Source organism: Ctenopharyngodon idella, chromosome 17, assembly GCF_019924925.1.
Source record: "Ctenopharyngodon idella isolate HZGC_01 chromosome 17, HZGC01, whole genome shotgun sequence".
NCBI lineage: Eukaryota > Metazoa > Chordata > Actinopteri > Cypriniformes > Xenocyprididae > Ctenopharyngodon > Ctenopharyngodon idella.
Genome location: NC_067236.1, coordinates 28,659,665 through 28,678,221, shown reverse-complemented (window position 1 = coordinate 28,678,221; position 18,557 = coordinate 28,659,665). Strand labels below are relative to the sequence as shown.

Below are 18,557 nucleotides of genomic sequence, written 5' to 3'. Positions count from 1 at the left end.
TACAAACAAGATCCAAAATGAACACTCGTCAAATGCCATTTGCAAGTAAAATGTGGCTTTGGTCAGTTATCTGCTGATTGCACAGTGTGACATAATTACGTGCACTTTTCACAAATATGCAAGAAAAAGAGAGAGAGATGAAGTAAAATAGCTTATTTTTCATAAGAAATGAATGTTTTAAATAATAAATAAATACATGCAATACAGTTTCATGGCCAGTAAGAAATTTTTATGACTTTACTCATCATTGCCTGATGTGCCAAAATGTTAATTGTGGGCCCTGCTTGAAAATAATTTGTCATATCTACAACAGACATGGATAAAGTTTCTAGTAATATACTCACTGAATATTACTTGATTGATTTCAAATAGTATAACTGAATGTGCTATAAGAATGGGGACATAAATGTCATTCATGAATGGACTGATGGATGTATGGCAAAGGTGCATTAGACCATTCAAAAGTGGCAGTAAAGTCTTTTAAATTGTTACAAAAAAAACAAAAACAAATCTATTTCAAATAAATGCTGTTCTTTTGAACTTTATATTCATTACATTAAAGAATCGAAAAAAATAATCTATTGCAGTTTCCAAAAAATACTGTTTCCATCATTGATAATAACAAGAAATGTTTCTTTAGCACCAAATCAGCATATCAGAATGATTTTTGAAGGATCATGTGACAATGAAGTAATTCAGATTTGCCATCACAGGAATATTTTTTTTTTTTTTTAATGAAAACTATTAAAATAGAAATACAACCTTGATGACCATAAGAGACTTTTTTTCAATCGATGCACTTATTGATGCATCGATTGAAATGGATGGACCATCCAACCATCCAACCCTTCATCCATCAGTCCGTCTGTCCGTCCGTCCGTAAGCATGGAAACTTGTAAACTTGTAGATTGTGAGCTATTCTTTTAAAACGGAACTCTGAAGTCGGAGACTATTATATCAATTACAGAAAGTGCACTGTAGCCAAATTAAGGATGTCTTCACAGTGTTGCCAAGGGAACTATCAAAGCACAGGAGAAAGACTTCAAAGGGAAAAACAGAGTGAGAGTCATATAGCAGCGGGAAACCATGAGATGACAGAGGTCTGGACAGCCATCTTGGGTGGTTCTGACATGTACCATCCTTCCTCAGGGTCTGTAGTCTGCACATTCCCAGAGACCAGCGAGTTCTGACAGAACACTGTCTCCACGCTGGGATTTATTATGACCATTTTCAGCCCCTAATGTTTGTGTTTGGGCCAGCTCCATTATACTGCACCTGAAGAGACTACAGGTCCAAAGACGAATCAGCGCAGGTTATAATAGATGACATCATTTTTCAACAGCACTGCTGAGAGCTCTACAGTCCCAGATCCATCAGGGGCTTGATTACCCTTTAATCCTCCCATTTCCCTTCCTCAGTCAGGATTATTCACCAAAACGAGCACAGAGGTTCTCTCAATGACAATCCTCTTATCCAGAAATGATGATTGGCAGTGGTGGGGTGTTTTTGTTTTTGTGCTTGTTGGGATGAAAGGTCTGTCATTTAAATAATCAATTTGATTGGCTGATGATGTGTACAATGTATTACCTCACGCACAATTTCCGCATTATTCTCTGAAGGGTTTTGATGTCTAGCGCAACCAACGGCAAACGAAACAGAATAAACGTTATTAGTATTCCATGGACATTGAGCACCCTGTGAAAAAGTCTGAGAGGGAGAAAAAAATGAGTCCTGATTTCCAGTTGCCCTGGTTACCAGTTGAGTCTGGGCTTTCTGATTACCACCTCAGTGCTTGCTGTGAGCCTTTCATTACAACATAGCCACTACATGAGACTCAACCAGACTTTTAATGAAGAGCAGACAGGGAATACCTATAAACCACTCCACCATTACGTCCCTTCCCAAACAAGATTGTGATGTTCTTCCGAACTGTTAGCACCTTAAAACTTTCCAATTTGAAACTTCACAAGCATATGCTTAATTGAATTGTGCCAGATGGGACAAAATCAGCAGGATCGGAGCAGTACTGTAGGCAAAATTCCATAATCGAGTGATGAGCAACCGGTGCCCATGTTATTCTGTGATTCTTGGAAGTTATTGCCTTTGATTGATGGAGAGGTCAAACAGAGTAGATGGTGTGAAATGCTTCACAGTTGGATGTCTACACACGAGCACAAAAAGACTTGAAATGTTGGCTGAAGCCAAAGAAATAAGTTCTTAAAGTTTAACTCTGCAAAGAAAGCATAAAGTCATTATAGAGGCATCTGAACAATATAAAGGAATTTAATGGCCTGCGGCATGCAAAAAAATGAGCTTTTTAGAACTGCTGCTACTATCGCCTGCACACGTTGATTTTTAGTTTGATAGCCTTTAAATATGTCTGTGAATCACGAGCCGGTCAGCATAGACCTCGATTAAAAATAAAGGTTCAGTGGTTCTTTACAGTACATCAAGTTTAGCAAAGAACTGAAAACTTTTAACTAACCTAATCTTTTTAGCTTTACAGTGGATGTATGACATTCTCCTCAGAATAAGGTGTAGTTCATCACAATAACTACTGACATATTCTACTATAAAATGTCCAAATGCTTTTTGTCTTCATTTTGTATTTTGCTGGGAGAGTATAATGTACTAGATGCACAAATAGAGCTTAAATAGGTTACAGCTTAGTCTGACATCATAATGAATGGTCAAGTAGCCAAGATTATGCAGACACTTAATATGTTTTGATTTGCAAGTAAGAAAATGTTTTATTTTATTACCAAAACTTGTCATAAACTGATATACAGAAAATTATTGAAAATTCAAGTGTGCAAACAAGTGAAAAATAACAAAATATGTATAGTATATAAAAAAGAGAAAAAACAAAATGTATGTAAATGTGATGACAAATTTAAACATACAATATAGGGCAAAATGTGTTAACATTTTAAGAAGTACACTATGCAAACATATAGTTTTATGTCATTTGAAACTGCTACGACAGCAGGAAAATGCATGGGCATTAATTTGTTATTTTAACGTCTTGTTTAATTTTTACCTAAAACCTACACTGAAAAAAAAAAAAAAAATAAATAAATAATATATATATATATATATATATATATATATACTTGGACCAACTTAAAAAAAAAAAAAAAAAAAAAAATGTTACTCTAAGCTAGCCAGTATGTGTTCTGCACATCAACACTCTGGTGTCAAGCGAAAATACTTAAACTAAATGTGATGTGATCTGCGTAAACCCATCACATGGTGAAATTTTACCTATCACCTGATTGCTCGATTTTCAGAGACGGAATTTTGAGAAAAACAGGTCGGCCCCTTTTTTTGCATAGAAATGAAAATGCACTATCCAAACATAAATGGTTGAAATTCAAGAATGCTTTGGAATATAGACCTAAGGTTGGTCTTGTTTTAAAGAAGACACTTGTCAGATTATTGTAGAAGTGAAATAAATTATGAAAGTGAAAAAAAAAAAAGTTATAGAAGTTTAAGTTTTTGAAAATGTAAAAATATAATTGTTTATATTTTATATTAATATATTACAAAGCATGTTTTACTCTTAAACTTTTTTACCTCCGCTGGGAGTGTTCTCAAACAGTAACGTTAGAGAAAGACAGCCTTGCCACTATAAATTGCTATTTTTCTGCACTTAACAGGTGAAATTTGCCAAGATATTTTCAGAGATGATAACCCAATTTTGACAAAAAAAATGACATTTGACCTATTTTTTACTGAAAACGTTCCATCGCTACATCCAACGGGTTTTCCCAGATCGCATCACAAATTGTTTTTAGTTTGTTTGTTTGTTTCCTATGGGGAGCATTATTTGCATTTATCCAAACTGAACCGGAACCAGAAATCATGATTTTCTATCGGAACAATATAAAAATGTACTTTAAATTAATGACACAGACGTTTCACTTTTTTCAGTGTACCTCTTTCAGATGGTGATACACAAATGTGGACATGTCCATATTCAAGCATTTCATACAATTGTTTTTCCTGTAGGGCACTATACAGGTGCTGGTCATATAATTAGAATATCATCAAAAAGTTGATTTATTTCACTAATTCCATTCAAAAAGTGAAACTTGTATATTATATTCATTCATTACACACAGACTGACATATTTCAAATGTTTATTTCTTTTCATTTTGATGATTATAACTGACAACTAAGGAAAATCCCAAATTCAGTATCTCAGAAAATTTGAATATTGTGAAAAGGTTCAATATTGAAGACACCTGGTGCCACACTCTAATCAGCTAATTAACTCAAAACACCTGCAAAGGCCTTTAAATGGTCTCTCAGTCTAGTTCTGTAGGCTACACAATCATGGGGAAGACTGCTGACTTGACAGTTGTCCAAAAGACGACCATTGACACCTTGCACAAGGAGGGCAAGACACAAAAGGTCATTGCAAAATAGGCTGGCTGTTCACAGAGCTCTGTGTCCAAGCACATTAATAGAGAGGCGAAAGGAAGGAAAAGATGTGGTAGAAAAAAAAGTGTACAAGCAATAGGGATAACTGCACCCTGGAGAGGATTGTGAAACAAAACCCATTCAAAAATGTGGGGGGAGATTCACAAAGAGTGGACTGCAGCTGGAGTCAGTGCTTCAAGAACCACTACGCACAGACGTATGCAAGACATGGATTTCACACAATCCATGTTGCTTGAGGTCCAGTGTAAAGTTTCCACAGTCAGTGATGGTTTGGGGTGCCATGTCATCTGCTGGTGTTGGTCCACTGTGTTTTCTGAGGTCCAAGGTCAACGCAGCCGTATACCAGGAAGTTTTAGAGCACTTCATGCTTCCTGCTGCTGACCAACTTTATGGAGATGCAGATTTCATTTTCCAACAGGACTTGGCACCTGCACACAGTGCCAAAGCTACCAGTACCTGGTTTAAGGACCATGATATCCCTGTTCTTAATTGGCCAGAAAACTCGCCTGACCTTAACCCCATAGAAAATCTATGGGGTATTGTGAAGAGGAAGATGCGATATGCCAGACCCAACAATGAAGAAGAGCTGAAGGCCACTATCAGAGCAACCTGGGCTCTTATAATACCTGAGCAGTGCCACAGACTGATCGACTCCATGCCATGCCGCATTGCTGCAGTAATTCAGGCAAAAGGAGCCCCAACTAAGTATTGAGTGCTGTACATGCTCATACTTTTCATGTTCATACTTTTCAGTTGGCCAAGATTTCTAAAAATTCTTTCTTTGTATTGTAGTAATATTCTAATTTTCTGAGATACTGAATTTGGGATTTTCCTTAGTTGTCAGTTATAATCATCAAAATGAAAAGAAATAAACATTTGAAATATATCAGTCTGTGTGTAATGAATGAATATAATATACAAGTTTCACTTTTTGAATGGAATTAGTGAAATAAATCAACTTTTTGATGATATTCTAATTATATGACCAGCACCTGTATTATATTATATTCTATCACTAAAATGGCAAGTCAACAGCAGCACTTTAGGAAATGTGTTCCTCCCTGTTCTCGCTACATCATGGACAGGGATACACATGACTTTTGTATTTGCTGTTTGGGTGCCCTCGAGAGGGCTGACTGTGAGCATTGTGAGCGTCTTCCTCTTAGAATATTCAACTCCCGGCTGGCGCTTTTCTCTGAGAGCGGCCAGCTCTGCGCTCCCCGCGGTGAGGTTCCCGCGGCTGCTGAGGCAGCTCGGTGACTTCACTCATGGGGTTCGAGACAGCTTCGGCCCTTTCTCAGCCCTCAACCTCTGGTTCCAGTGCTCTGTCCCGCTCCACGGCTTCTTCTGCCCCGAGCAAGCCCTTGATACTGAATGAGTCTGGTTCTGAGGAATTAGATGTGCTCAGCATCGAGCTCTAGAGAGGCCTGTAGAAACATTAATACAGTTAAACCCTGCCGTGAACACGCTTCACGGCTCTGAGTCTGCTCCATTAAATGTATCAGTGGTCAGCCTCGCGAGACTGATCTCTTTAGTAAATTATCTGCACGCTTGGGTAAAGCTACCCTACATATCTCAGTGGGTGGTGTGTACAATTTGCAAAGGGTACAGACTTCAGTTCGGGTCTTGTCCACCAAAATTCAACAGAATTCTAAATACAATGGTGGGCCCCAAGCAGGCGCAGGTTATGGAGCAGGTTCAGTCTCTGCTGGTGAAGGAGGCCATTATTCCTAGATATAGATATTATTTCTCTCCCAGAGAGAAACACTGGGTTCTACATCTGGTATTTTATAGTTCTGAAAAAGGATGGAGAGTTACCTCTTTTTGTGAGTCAAATCAAGTCCGAGGACTAGTTTGTCATGATTGATCTGAAGGACGCTTATTTTCATCTCTCCATCCTTCCGGAAAACAGGAGGTTCCTGAGGTTCGCTTTCAGGGGCGAAGTGTACCAATATTGGGTTGTTCTGTTTGGCCTAGCACTCTCCCCAAGCCCTTTCACAAAATGTGTGGATGCAGCCCTAGAATCCCTCAGACTCCAGGGCATAAGGGTGCTCAATTATACAGACGACTGGCTGGTGTTAGCTCAGTCTCAAGAGATGGCGGCATGAAGCGCCTGGGGTTGAGACTCAATTTGAAAAAGAACATGCTATCTCCCGTCCAGAGGACGACATATTTAGGAGTCGTATAGGACTCGGTCATGATGCAAGCACAATTGTCTCCCGCATGTATCGAGTCAATTCTGGTGATGGTGTCCAGAATCAAGCTAGGCCAGTTCATCACTGTAAAACAGTTTCAGAGACTGTTAGGGCTCATGGCAGCGGTGTCCAACGTCATACCTTTTGGCCTCCTGTACATGAGACCCTTACAGTGGTGGCTTAGGACCAGGGGGTTTTCCCCGAGGGGCAAACCATTCCGTATGATCAAGGTTACGCGCAGGTGCCTTCGTTCCTTGATCATATGGAAGAAACTTTGGTTCCTGTCCCAAGGCCCTGTGCTAGGAGCATCATGTCATCGCAAGATAATATCGACAGATGTGTCCCGCACAGGGTGGGGTGTGGTCATGAAAGGCCGCTCAACCCAGGGTCTGTGGAGCGAACATCATCTTAGCACATAAACTGTCTAGAGATGTTAGCAGTTTTGCTAGCCCTGAGGCATTTTCTCCCAGACCTCAAAGGTCATCATGTCCTAATTCGGACAGACAATACGTCAGTGGTCTCATATATAAATCATCAGGGAGGTCTGAGGTCACGCCCCCTATGCAAATTGGCGCACCAGATCCTCCTATGGTCCCAGGGGAAACTGCTCTCTCTGAGAGTGATGTACATCCCTGGGCACCTAAATTTGGGAGTAGACGTCCTGTCGAGGCAGGGGCTGAGGCCCGGGTAATGGAGGCTGCACCCCGAGATGGTGCAGCTAATTTGGAGAAAATTCGGTCAGACGGACGTAGATCTCTTTGGAACGCCAGAGAACTCGCATTGTCCCCTATGATTCCATTGGGACTGGATGCCATGGTACAGCCGTGGCTGAGTCTTCGGCTTTACACTTTTCCCCCAATCGCTCTGCTCCCGGGAGTTCTAGAGAAAGTTCGCCAGGACGGGTCTGGCTGCTGCTGGTAGCTCCATTCTGGCCGACCTGAGTTTGGTTCTCGGACCTGGTAGCCCTCCTGGATGGCCTCCTGTGGGAGAGATCTTCTAACACAGACCAGGGGCTCGATATTTCACCCTCGGCTGGAGATGTGGAAACTGTGGGTCTGGCCCCTGAGGGGGATCAGTTCCTAAATGTAGGTCTCTCTACTTAGGTAGTAGAGACCATACTCAACTCTAGAGCTCCCTTCACGAGGAAACTTTATGCTCTCAAGTGGAGAGCATTTACTATATGGTGTAGGAGGCGTCAATTTGACCCAGTTAACTGCCCAGTGGCTTCAGGGCTCCAGTGGCTTCAGTTCCTCCAAGACCGCTTTTCTGCTGTCTTTCACCATCCACACTAAAGGTGTATGTGGCAGCCATATCTGCCTTTCACGCACCTTTAGATGCGTGTTTGGTGGTCCTTACCGCACACCTTCATCAGGTTCTATAGCCTGGACCTGCTGGCCACGCCGGGATCTCAGGTGCTCATGTCCTGAGCTGTGCCTTAATTGCTTCACACCAGGACAGGCATTCCGTCAGCATGGCGACATGGGTATATCGTTCCCCAAAGTGTCGTTATGACGATGCAGCACGAGTTCCCTCGAAAGGCCACTACTTGCCATACTTCCTGCATGCCTGGGAGCCACTTTTTTCAGATCAGTAGGCTGGAAACAGCTGTCTTGCTGGCTCCCTTTATAGCTTCCACGTCCTGCTGGCACACGTCACGGGATGATGTTGCACCAATCAGAACTGGACTAGTTGCACATGCCTTCAGGAGAGCTTACACTGAAGGGATTCCCCAAAATGTTGTTATGACAACGCAGCATCTCATTCCCTTCTCAGGGAACCATGGTTACATGTGTAACCTGAGACGTTTTAATTTACAATAAATCCTAAAATTGGCATTAGTAACTTACGTTTCCTGTTTTTGGCTCATTTTGAGTCAGATTTGTGAATGGTGGAGACTTGCTCTGAGTGGATCATTTGAATCAGTGAGTTGTTGACTTAAGAACATATGCAAACGTATCGGTCCAATTCATGAATGAATCATTCAGTGTGATTTGCAAACCAATTTAAAAGGTTAATTAAAAAGAATCAGCTCGTTCACGAATTGGACACTGCTATCGTGTCACAGAGCAGGTGACAATTTCTTCAATTCAAAATAACGAGGATGTATTTTTTATGAAATATAGTAGAGTAAAAAGTATGATATTATGCTTTTTAGAATGTAGTGAAGTAAAAGTAAAAAATTTCCAAAATAATAATACTTCAATAAAAAAATTTGAAATTGAAAAATGTAATTAAGTACAGTAACAAAGTCAAAAAATACTTTGCTGTCCACCACTGGCTCATATAGAAGTTTGAGAAGATGTTTAGTAAGAAATTTTACAAAAACAAGACAGATTTTTTTTTTTTTTTTTTTCACCCAAAACACAAAGCACATATACTGATCTGCTACTTGCCTTTATTTTCCATAATGCGCTCTCACCTGGCATTTAAACACACTGTCTGCCAGAAGGATTCAATCACTTATTTATTAAACTTTCTAGAATTTAATTCCCTTCAGAGAATTAAAAAACAAAACAAAACAAAACATCAACAACTAATATATGCACATACAGAATATAGGAAATTGCTAGAGTCTTTATTATTATTATTGCTGTTTGCAAGCAGACATTCCCATAAGAGAAGAGAGAAGTGAAGCAGATGTGTCTCTCTCCTTCATTAAACATCTACTGATCCCTTTAAGAGGTTTAGAAAAAAGAAGAAGTCTAGACGCTCAGTAAAATAAGAGACATTCATTTAGGAGAATCAAGGGAATTATCATTTTGACCGGTTCACAACTCCTTAATAGATTTGGCCATTAGCAGCACAGTCTAATCTGTTTCACAAAATTAATTGCTCTTTATGCCAAGTCCCCTGTGTAGGCAACACTGGTATTTATGTAGAATGCAGGTAGTTAAGTGTGTTTATCAGATAAACTTGTTTTATTAGTATTTGAAAATGTGACAATTACACATTGGTGCTCAGTCCTGCTCCAGAAAAACTAGAGTGACGTTTCACTGTTACAAAAATCACCAAACAAGGAAAAGTTTTACAAGAGCTTCTAATTTAGTCTAGTATATCATGTTTAATCTGACCAAAGTAATTGTAGCCAGCAAAGACTAAGGTTCTCAAACACTACTGATATGTAGCTTTAATATTTACAGATATAAATGTAATATAGTTGACTATGAACATGTCTTTACCAAAAGTCCAAGAAACTATGCAGTTTTTTTCTCTCCTTTTTGCATCTACATAAAACATCTCTCTCAAGGTGACCCTGATTATGCCAGCATGAGGTTTCTAAGCTACACTGAACACCATTATTATAAACCAGATCACAGTAGAGGTCTATTGTGTCAGAAGAATCTGATTAACACCACATTTTCCATCTTATGTAATATAAATAATGCAGCAGGCCCAGATTTGAGATGATGCCAAACCTTAGCAATAACCATTGGTAACAATTCTACCAAAATATCAGTTACTACAGAAAAAAAAGAAAAAATATGATGCAACCTTCTTAAAAATAAAATACTTTGTCTGTAAGCTGATAATACTGACTCAACACATTTATATACACTAGATTCAAGATGAGCTCCCAAACCTCCTTTGTGTTTTGTACTATTTGCTAATTACCACCAGATGATTTCTACAGCAGGTGTTTCTGGCAATCTAAGAAAATTCTTGTTTTCTCAGTGAGAACAGGAGCACTGGAATCGAGAACACTAAATTCTCATCTGGTTCTCTCTAATAGTGTGTAAGGAATCCTGCAGGGCTCCTTGCAACAGCAGAATGAAATGAAGCTTACAACAAGAATGAGATGTACTGTATGTGACAGAAAGAGGGGCCAACTCAATACATTGTCCTTTGCTGGAGGGATGTGGCATGGCCAGCGTCAGGGATTGGGGATGCAAGAAGGGGCCCCAGACTATCCTACCCCCCTCAGTCAAGATGAATGTGAAAGTGCATGTTAATGATGAAATACAATAGACTATTTAAAAAATATTAATAATAATTTAAAAAAAAAATCACAATGGCATAGGCTTACTAGCATTAACATTAGGCTACCATAGCAACATTATTTGCTTTAGTTAAGGACAGTCTGTTTCGCAAAGTTACATTTTGATTGGCACATTTGACACATTAAGAATGCATCTCAACTGAGTAGGCCAAAGGTATTATGATTTTTTTTCATGTTTAGAGGGCTAGATAATTGGTCTTAATTAGTTATTTTAATATATTGTTTGTCACTGGTTGCAGTTCAGCCTGTTCTAACTTACCATAAAATTATGCATCTGTTAAACAGGTCGCAACATTATGTCAGTGCAAAGCAGTCGAAATAAGCGTCAGTTTTATAGTAAAGCAGACACAATTGACTACTTTTGGTGGTGGTGGTATATTGGTAACTTGTCTATATTCATGGTAAAGCCACTGAAATTATGTATCTAAGACTGGTGGTCTAAAACATGTTTATTTTATGGATATAGATGAGCTGAATTTTTGTTGGCCAAGGCAATTTTCCATTTGGTTTTATCTAGTAAAAATGCTCTGCCATCTGTATTTGCTCAATAGCTTTTAGTTTTAGAGTTGTAGTAGCAACAGGTTTGTTTACGGACCAACAAATACGTGAATGGGCCACATATTTTTTCTAGCTGGGGATACTTTGCATTAGATCATCCCCCCTTTGATTATTTTAGACACCCCCAGTGCTTCAGTGCTCTGCTGGAACCAGGTCTGGGCATAGTGGAAATTCAGGTTTGTGCTGAGGAGCCGAGAGCATGTCTTGGCCATTTCAGTGGGTAGTTCAGTGTTGTGGCATGAGGTACACAATGTCTCATTCCCTCCATCAGGGAACAGAGGTTACGTCATTAACCAATAATTTCACTATCTGTCAGTCACTTTGACGTTGTGACGATGTACACCATGGGTCCCTATGGAAAGCACCACAACCGCTAAACTGAGTTACAAGGGGGTGTTGATGCAGATGTCAGAAAGCCACTGGGTGCCGGGTAACAAGAGCAGTCGCAACAACATAACTTATCCAGCGCCCCATGTAAGCCGTGTAATCCTTCTTACCACTCGGGGACTGAAAGGACAGTATTTACAATAGGAATAGGTCACTTCAGCCATACTTCCTTGACCTTTTCTGATCTTTTTTTTTTTTTTTTTTTTTAAATCTACAGCTGTTGCAGACCAGAGCACAGAGGAAGCACTCTCCCAGATGGACGAAAGAACATGGAGACCACATTCTTCCTGAAGGGAGGTTAATTTGCAGAAAATACATCACATAGACTTACAACCCAGGAAATGTCATGGAAAAAAAATTCCCTGTAGCAGGTCCTACCTGAAGAGGGAGGAACTACTACAAATGCAGTGACTGGTGGCAGAGATAGAGCTCTGCCTAGGGGAAGACACATGACACACATCAGGGAAACCATATCGTGGGCAATACATCAAATGGGATAACCATCAGGGAATCACTACATATGGCCTAGTCCAAGTATACAGGCTGACCTAAAAGGACATGCATCACTTAAAGTACTGGGCCTGGCATCAAATTCCTCCACCAAATTCAACTTCCGCAGGGTGCTGAAAGGCAAGGTGCATCCAGGGTTCACTGGTCTGGTGGAGAACCTGGCCAGTTGGCCCGCAACTTACCTGCTCGTACCTGACAACACAACGGACGAAACTGGGTCCACCAAGAGAATGTAGAATCTTGAGAATGTATTAGGTGTTGCAAGATGGGGCGTCGAGAAAGTGGACTTTGTTGACTTCCCTCATCTCAGCAAGGTTCAGCCAGAGATGGTGTTACTTGACTACTAACATGGACATCATCTGGCAGAGAGCCCGTGCCGTGACTTTGGTCACTCTGTGAGCGAAGTCAGTCACCAAGCGCAGTTCCTGTATCAATCCCAGCTCAGAACTACCCTCGTGCGGCTCTTTGAGTGCCTTGGCCTGATGGACCTGCAAGATGGCTATGGCATGCAGGGTGGAGGCAGCCTGTCCAACAGCACTGTAATCCTTTGCTGTCAGAGATGAGGTGAACTTACAGGCTCTGGATGGGAGCCTAGGACGAATCCAAGTGGAGGTGTTTTGCAGGCATAAATGCACCACAATCACACGCTCCGCCTGGGGAACCTCAACTCAGCGGCATACTCAGACTGGGCCACTGCACCTGAAGGTGGGAGCCCACCTGAGCTTCCACGTCAAAAGGCATTAGCCCACCCTCTGCTGCTATCAACAGTTCATCCTCATCCAGAGCCCTGAATGAGAAATCAGTTGCATTATGTGATGCAACATCGAACTCATCCGGGAACTCCACTGAGCACAATGTGCGAGACGAGGAACAAGGGGCTGTGTGTGACCCAGCAAAAACACTCTCATTGTTGTCGTCATATTGCCCTCAGTGCTAGCTGACGTGGTCTCGTGCATTGCAGCAGTTGACTCTCTCTCTAACCAGAAAAGCTTTCTCAGTGTGGGAACGACCCAAATATGTGAGGCAGCGACCGTGGCCATCCGAGGATGAGAAATATCGACCCTCTCCATCTGTGTTTAGAGGAAAGTTGCTGTATGTTGCTGAAGGGAACTCTCTCTGCACTTATCTATGCACTGCCTGGAGACAGACCACTAAAATGCGCCTTAACACCAGCAACTCGCTTCTTCCAGAGTTCAATGAAATGTGCTTGTGTAGAGAAGACATTCACTCGGCTCTGAAGAACAAATCTCTATGACTGGATGCACGATACTCCTTTTATACTCATACGGTGGAGGAGTGGCTTTTTCTGAAGTATCAGATGTGTTTGGGGCTCCCAAGTGTGACCCCTAGTGTCAGTACATCAACACAACATTGAAGTGACTGACAGATAGGGAACTGTTGTTTCCATCCTCGATATTCTCTTTGTGTATCCTCACATATACAGGCTGTTTGGCATCAGGGGAGTAAAAACAATGTCAAGCAATCAGTCAACGGATGTCATAATGTCACTGGAGTCCCCAATAGCTGTTCAAGCCTCTAGAATCCAGCACAGAAATCAATGGCCAGAGACATATGAAGGTGTTTCTTCATCTATGGGCACTTTTACAGTTTATCCCAGGGGTTGATTTTTATTAAAACTAACAGATTTCAACTTTTTCCTTTATGTTATATGAAGGTCACATAAAACTTTCCTGGAAACTTTTGACCATGCCTTCATCATCTATTTCAAATGTCATTATGTATAGGTTTTACTGTCTAGCCCTAGTTCCAGACCTAGACTTTCCATATTAAACCATTAAAATCCATTATATACATATGAATTAGTATGTTTAAAACTATTATCATCCGTGAAAATGATGTAAAAGCAGCAAAATACAAAAAAATATTCCCAATGCTTTTCAAAAATGTTTCAACAGTCATCTGCCAGCGAAGAGGATGGCTGAGATGAAATCTAATTTCTAAAGAAAAAAAATCAAGATTAATATAAAATTTGAACAAAATATATTACATCATACAGTATTATATAACTGTATTTTTTTCTATTGGCATCATTTTCACCATCACTTTTATGTATCCCAAATACATTTTTAAAAATTCACACTTTTTGCATATAATTTGGCATAATTACAGTTTTATTTACTGTTATTATGCCAAATTATATGCAAAAAGTGTGACTTTTTAAAAGTGACAGAAAGACTGAATAATCTTATGATGCATGCTATTCACTGTTTCCTTTTAAAGGAAACATGCACTGCGTTGTTTGATGCTGTGGGAATCCTCTACATGATTGTGTCGTGAAGCAAATGTGAAATCAGTCCAATGGTGTGACGAGACATCAGAGGCGGGTGATGTGTATATATATATATATATATATATATATATATATAGGCTCACATTTTTCGGGTCCCGCTGCTGCCGAGTCACAGCGGCGATTCAAATCTTGGGGATCGCAGATGGATTTAGCAGAGGGATTAGAAACGGGCCTAGCCTTATCTCTGCCCTCACCTGCTAGATACTGTGCCTTGGAAAGGTTGAGGTTAAATGCCAAAAAGAGTGTACTTTCTCCAGCACAGAGGACCACTTTTTTGGGCATGGTGTGGGATTAGGTTACGATGCAAGCACGGCTTTTTCCTGCACGCATAGAGTCAGTCCTGTGAAACAGTTTCAGAGACTGTTGGGTTTGATGGCAGCAGCATCCAACGTGATACCTTTTGGCCTGTTGTACATGAGACCCCTACAGTAGTGGCTCCGGACCAGGGGGTTTTACCCAAGGGGAAATCCTTTACGCATGATCAAGGTCACACGGTTCCTATCCCAAGGTCCCGTGTTAGGATCTCCTTGTCGTCGCAAGATGCTAATGACAGATGCTTCCCTCACAGGTTGCGTGGCAATTCTAGACATTTGCGCACCTCAAGGCCTGTGGAGGGGACACCATCTCTCCTGGCATATCAATCGCCTGGAAATGTTGGCTGTCTTTCTTGCTCTCAAGAATTTCATCCCAGACCTCAGGGGCCACCATGTGCTCGTCAGACAATACATCGGTGGTCGCCTACATAAATCACCAAGGGGGTTTGCATTCACCTCCACTCTGCAAAGTGGTGCACCAAATCCTCCTGTGGTCCCAGGGAAAACTGCTTTCACTCAGGGCAGCTTACATCCCTGAGTGTGCCAAAATCAGGGAGCAGACATCCTGTCGAGGCAGGGGCTGAGGCCCGGGAAATAGAGGCTCCAGGAGGATGTGAGGAGCAGATATGGAGGGTGTTTGGCCAAGCTCAAGTGGATCTGTTTGCATCTCAAGAGGCATCTCACTGTCCACTCTGATTCTCCCTCACGCATCCAGCTCCAATCAGACTGGATGCTATGGTTCAGACATGACCTAGGCTGGGTCTGTATGCCTTCCCCCTGATTGCTTTGCTCCTGGGAGTTCGGGAGAGAGTTTGCTGGGACCAGGTCCGGCTCACCTTGATTGCCCCATGATGGCCGGGCAGAGTGCGGTTCTCAGATCTCGTGTCTCTCCTTGACATCTCCTTGACATTTCACTTCTTGCTGAGTGGTCATCAGCTGGAACTAGTTAACTGCCCTGTTGGTACAGTGCTGGAGTTCCTGCAAGAGCGATTCACTGCAGAGTTATCCCTGTCCACTTTAAAGGTTTATGTGGCGGCCATAGCTGCTTACCACATTTCTTTGGGTGGAATATTGTTAGGGAGAGACCCATTGGTTACACGTTTCCTCCATGGCACTTTGAGGCTGAGGCCTGCAGTATGCATTAGGGTGCCAGCTTGGGACTTGGCCTTGGTGCTCCAAGACCTGTCCCTGGCTCTCTTTGAGCCTATTTAAGAGATTCCTGTCAAGTTTTTGACTCTCAAGATGTTGTTCCTCTTAGCTATCACTTCTCTTAAAAGGATAGGAGATCTGCAAGCTCTGACATCTCGTCACAACTTTCGACTGTTTTCACATGTAATCCACGACGCAATCACGCAGAGTGTTCCCACAGCTTCAATCGACGCAGTATCTCGTTCCCTCTTCAGGGAACCAAGGATACAGTCGTAACCGAGGTGTTATGTAAACTAATTGCATGAACTAGTAAGTGTTTTAAAGAGAGTTTATTTTCTAAAAGACCATTTCCTAAAAAGTCATTTACAAGTGTCAATAGTTTACATTTCACCCATTCATGCATAGAAATGATGGATGAATAGATAGCAATATTTACAAAGGCTAATGTCAATATACAGTATGTAAAGTGATATTGCTGATATACTTGGTACCACCTCAGAGTCTCTGTAAATAAATAGATAAATACATTTAGATGTTTTCTGTTCCCTCAAGCAAACACAGAAGATGCATAATGACAACTGATTCCCTATGATTGGTTTCCATAGAAACCTCCCTCATATCTTTAAATTCCAACAGCAGTGGCAAAAAAACTAGATTTGTGTTACGGACAAACATCAGAATTGTTCCAGGTATTAGAAAATGGGGTCATAGTTTGTTCAAACACTGACGCCTCCTAAAATTGCTTCCTGATTTACTAACTGATTTATAAATTGCTTTGAAGCTGCAAGCAGACAAAATGCATTCAAGGCCAGCATGCTATACATTTTAATCATGCTCAATTAGAGTATGCAAATCTCAAATTTACTATCTTATTAAAGTTAATATCATGTTGTGACTGTGTGCAGGATTACAGCACTAGACCACCAGAAGACTATTTTAAAGACATTACACCGAGCTCCTTTGGCTTAGATCACCAAGCAGAAGAGAGCCAACACCAGTGGGTCACAGAAAATAAATGTGTTGTACTAAACAGCTAGAATGGTCATCTGGAGTTGCAGAAGCAGATGGAGTTACCCTACTACTATGAGCTCCATCAGTTCTCTGATTCTGTGGTCTATCATCTGGCAGTAGAATTTACCTTGTTGTTAGCACTTCCTGAGGGCAAGCATATGTGAATGCAAATATGAATACTAGTGGATTTTCTTTTTAACTGTGCTAAACCATAGTGACACAGATTTGAGAGCAATATGCTATAACCTGCTTAATAGTATACCATAGGTTTGTACCAACTAGTACTGTAGGTGACTGAAAAATTTTGAGATTTAAAGATTTTTTTTAAATGTTTTTGTAAAAGCTTATGAAAGCAGCATTTTAAAATGTAATGATGTTCCACAATATTACTTTTTACTGTATCAAAATGGGGTGAGCATAAGAGAATTCTTTCAAAAATATTTTTATTTCAAACTTTGGTATTGTGTCTGTGTCTATATTTGCACTGACCAAAATGTCTAAATCAAAACAAAATAAAATCTAATATCTTGTGAAGGTTTTCTGCAAGCATTAGAGAGAGGACCTTAGTGAAATTTGTAGATCTCTTTGATTTCTAACTTAGAATTTAATCAGTGTATTTCTAGAGAACAATAGTTTTGATTAAGCTGACCCAGTAGCCACAAGTTCCAATCAACTCAGAGCAAAGTCTAATTTTCTTTATGTATTTATACCCTACAAATGATTTTATGCCTTTCTAAACAAAGGCAAATGTTTTGAAATATTGTTTTTCTGGGTTCTCAGAGAGAGAAGCCAGTTATGATTAACCATTATGTTTTTAATTGGTTCTTGACTGAACAAATGATATGTTTACCATATAATTACAGATTAGAATGAAAGCCCAGCTAAATAATTGTGCATTTACTCAATCAGAGTTTACCAGCTTTGCATTTTTTACACAGCTAAAAGACATATCCAGTAAACGGATTCTGTTCTTTAATCTATTTTGATTGATGCAATGAAAATGTCAGTAGAAGTCTGTGAGTGTGTAAATGAAATGATGGCATATGGACATCAGAGGTCCATAATTTGAACAGTTTGTTTGATTGTAAGTATGCCTAAATCAGGCTTGAAAGACATTGGGCAACATACACATGGGCTTTTAGGACAGTCGAGTTTGCCACAAATGATCATTCATCCATTAGCAATGTTCTTAAACTGAGGCAATTGCATTTAAACAAATCCCCTAAATTTTGATATACAGTGGCCTTATGGGTATTCGGATACTTTACTTTATGCAGTGCATTTTATAACAAAATATCAAACCAAGTGGCATTCATTTTTACATTTTACAGACTCTGAACAAAAAAAAAAAAAAATGATAATGACGCCCTTGGTAAAACCTAATATTTATTACATCTCTTCAAATTACATTTTCTATTTGTTTGCATGTTTATCTTTATGGTTCACTGTGGGGAGTTTTGCTAATGGTGGCTTTATCAGATTAATTTCCTATTAATATGTTAAACACCTTAATATTGACTTTGGCCTCAAGGTGCAAAGACAAACATCATTGTCCTCTAGACGTGATTCACCAATACTCCATCTTAAACTCCGGCATTTTTATTCCGGTTTCCATTCCAGTCTCCATCCATACAGACAAAATGAATAAACAGAAGTTTTTCTGTTGAATGTTCTGCAA

At 40.3% G+C, this 18,557-nt stretch overlaps 1 long non-coding RNA gene across 1 annotated transcript in view; it reads left to right on the top strand.

Annotated features, from left to right (window-relative positions):
* LOC127499218 (uncharacterized) overlaps positions 1–18,557 on the top strand; it is a 183,509-nt gene that overhangs the window by 126,136 nt on the left and 38,816 nt on the right. The window contains exon 2 of the long non-coding RNA XR_007926074.1: positions 4,231–4,417. This is a non-coding gene — a long non-coding RNA (uncharacterized LOC127499218). The remainder of the gene's footprint in view (positions 1–4,230; positions 4,418–18,557) is intronic.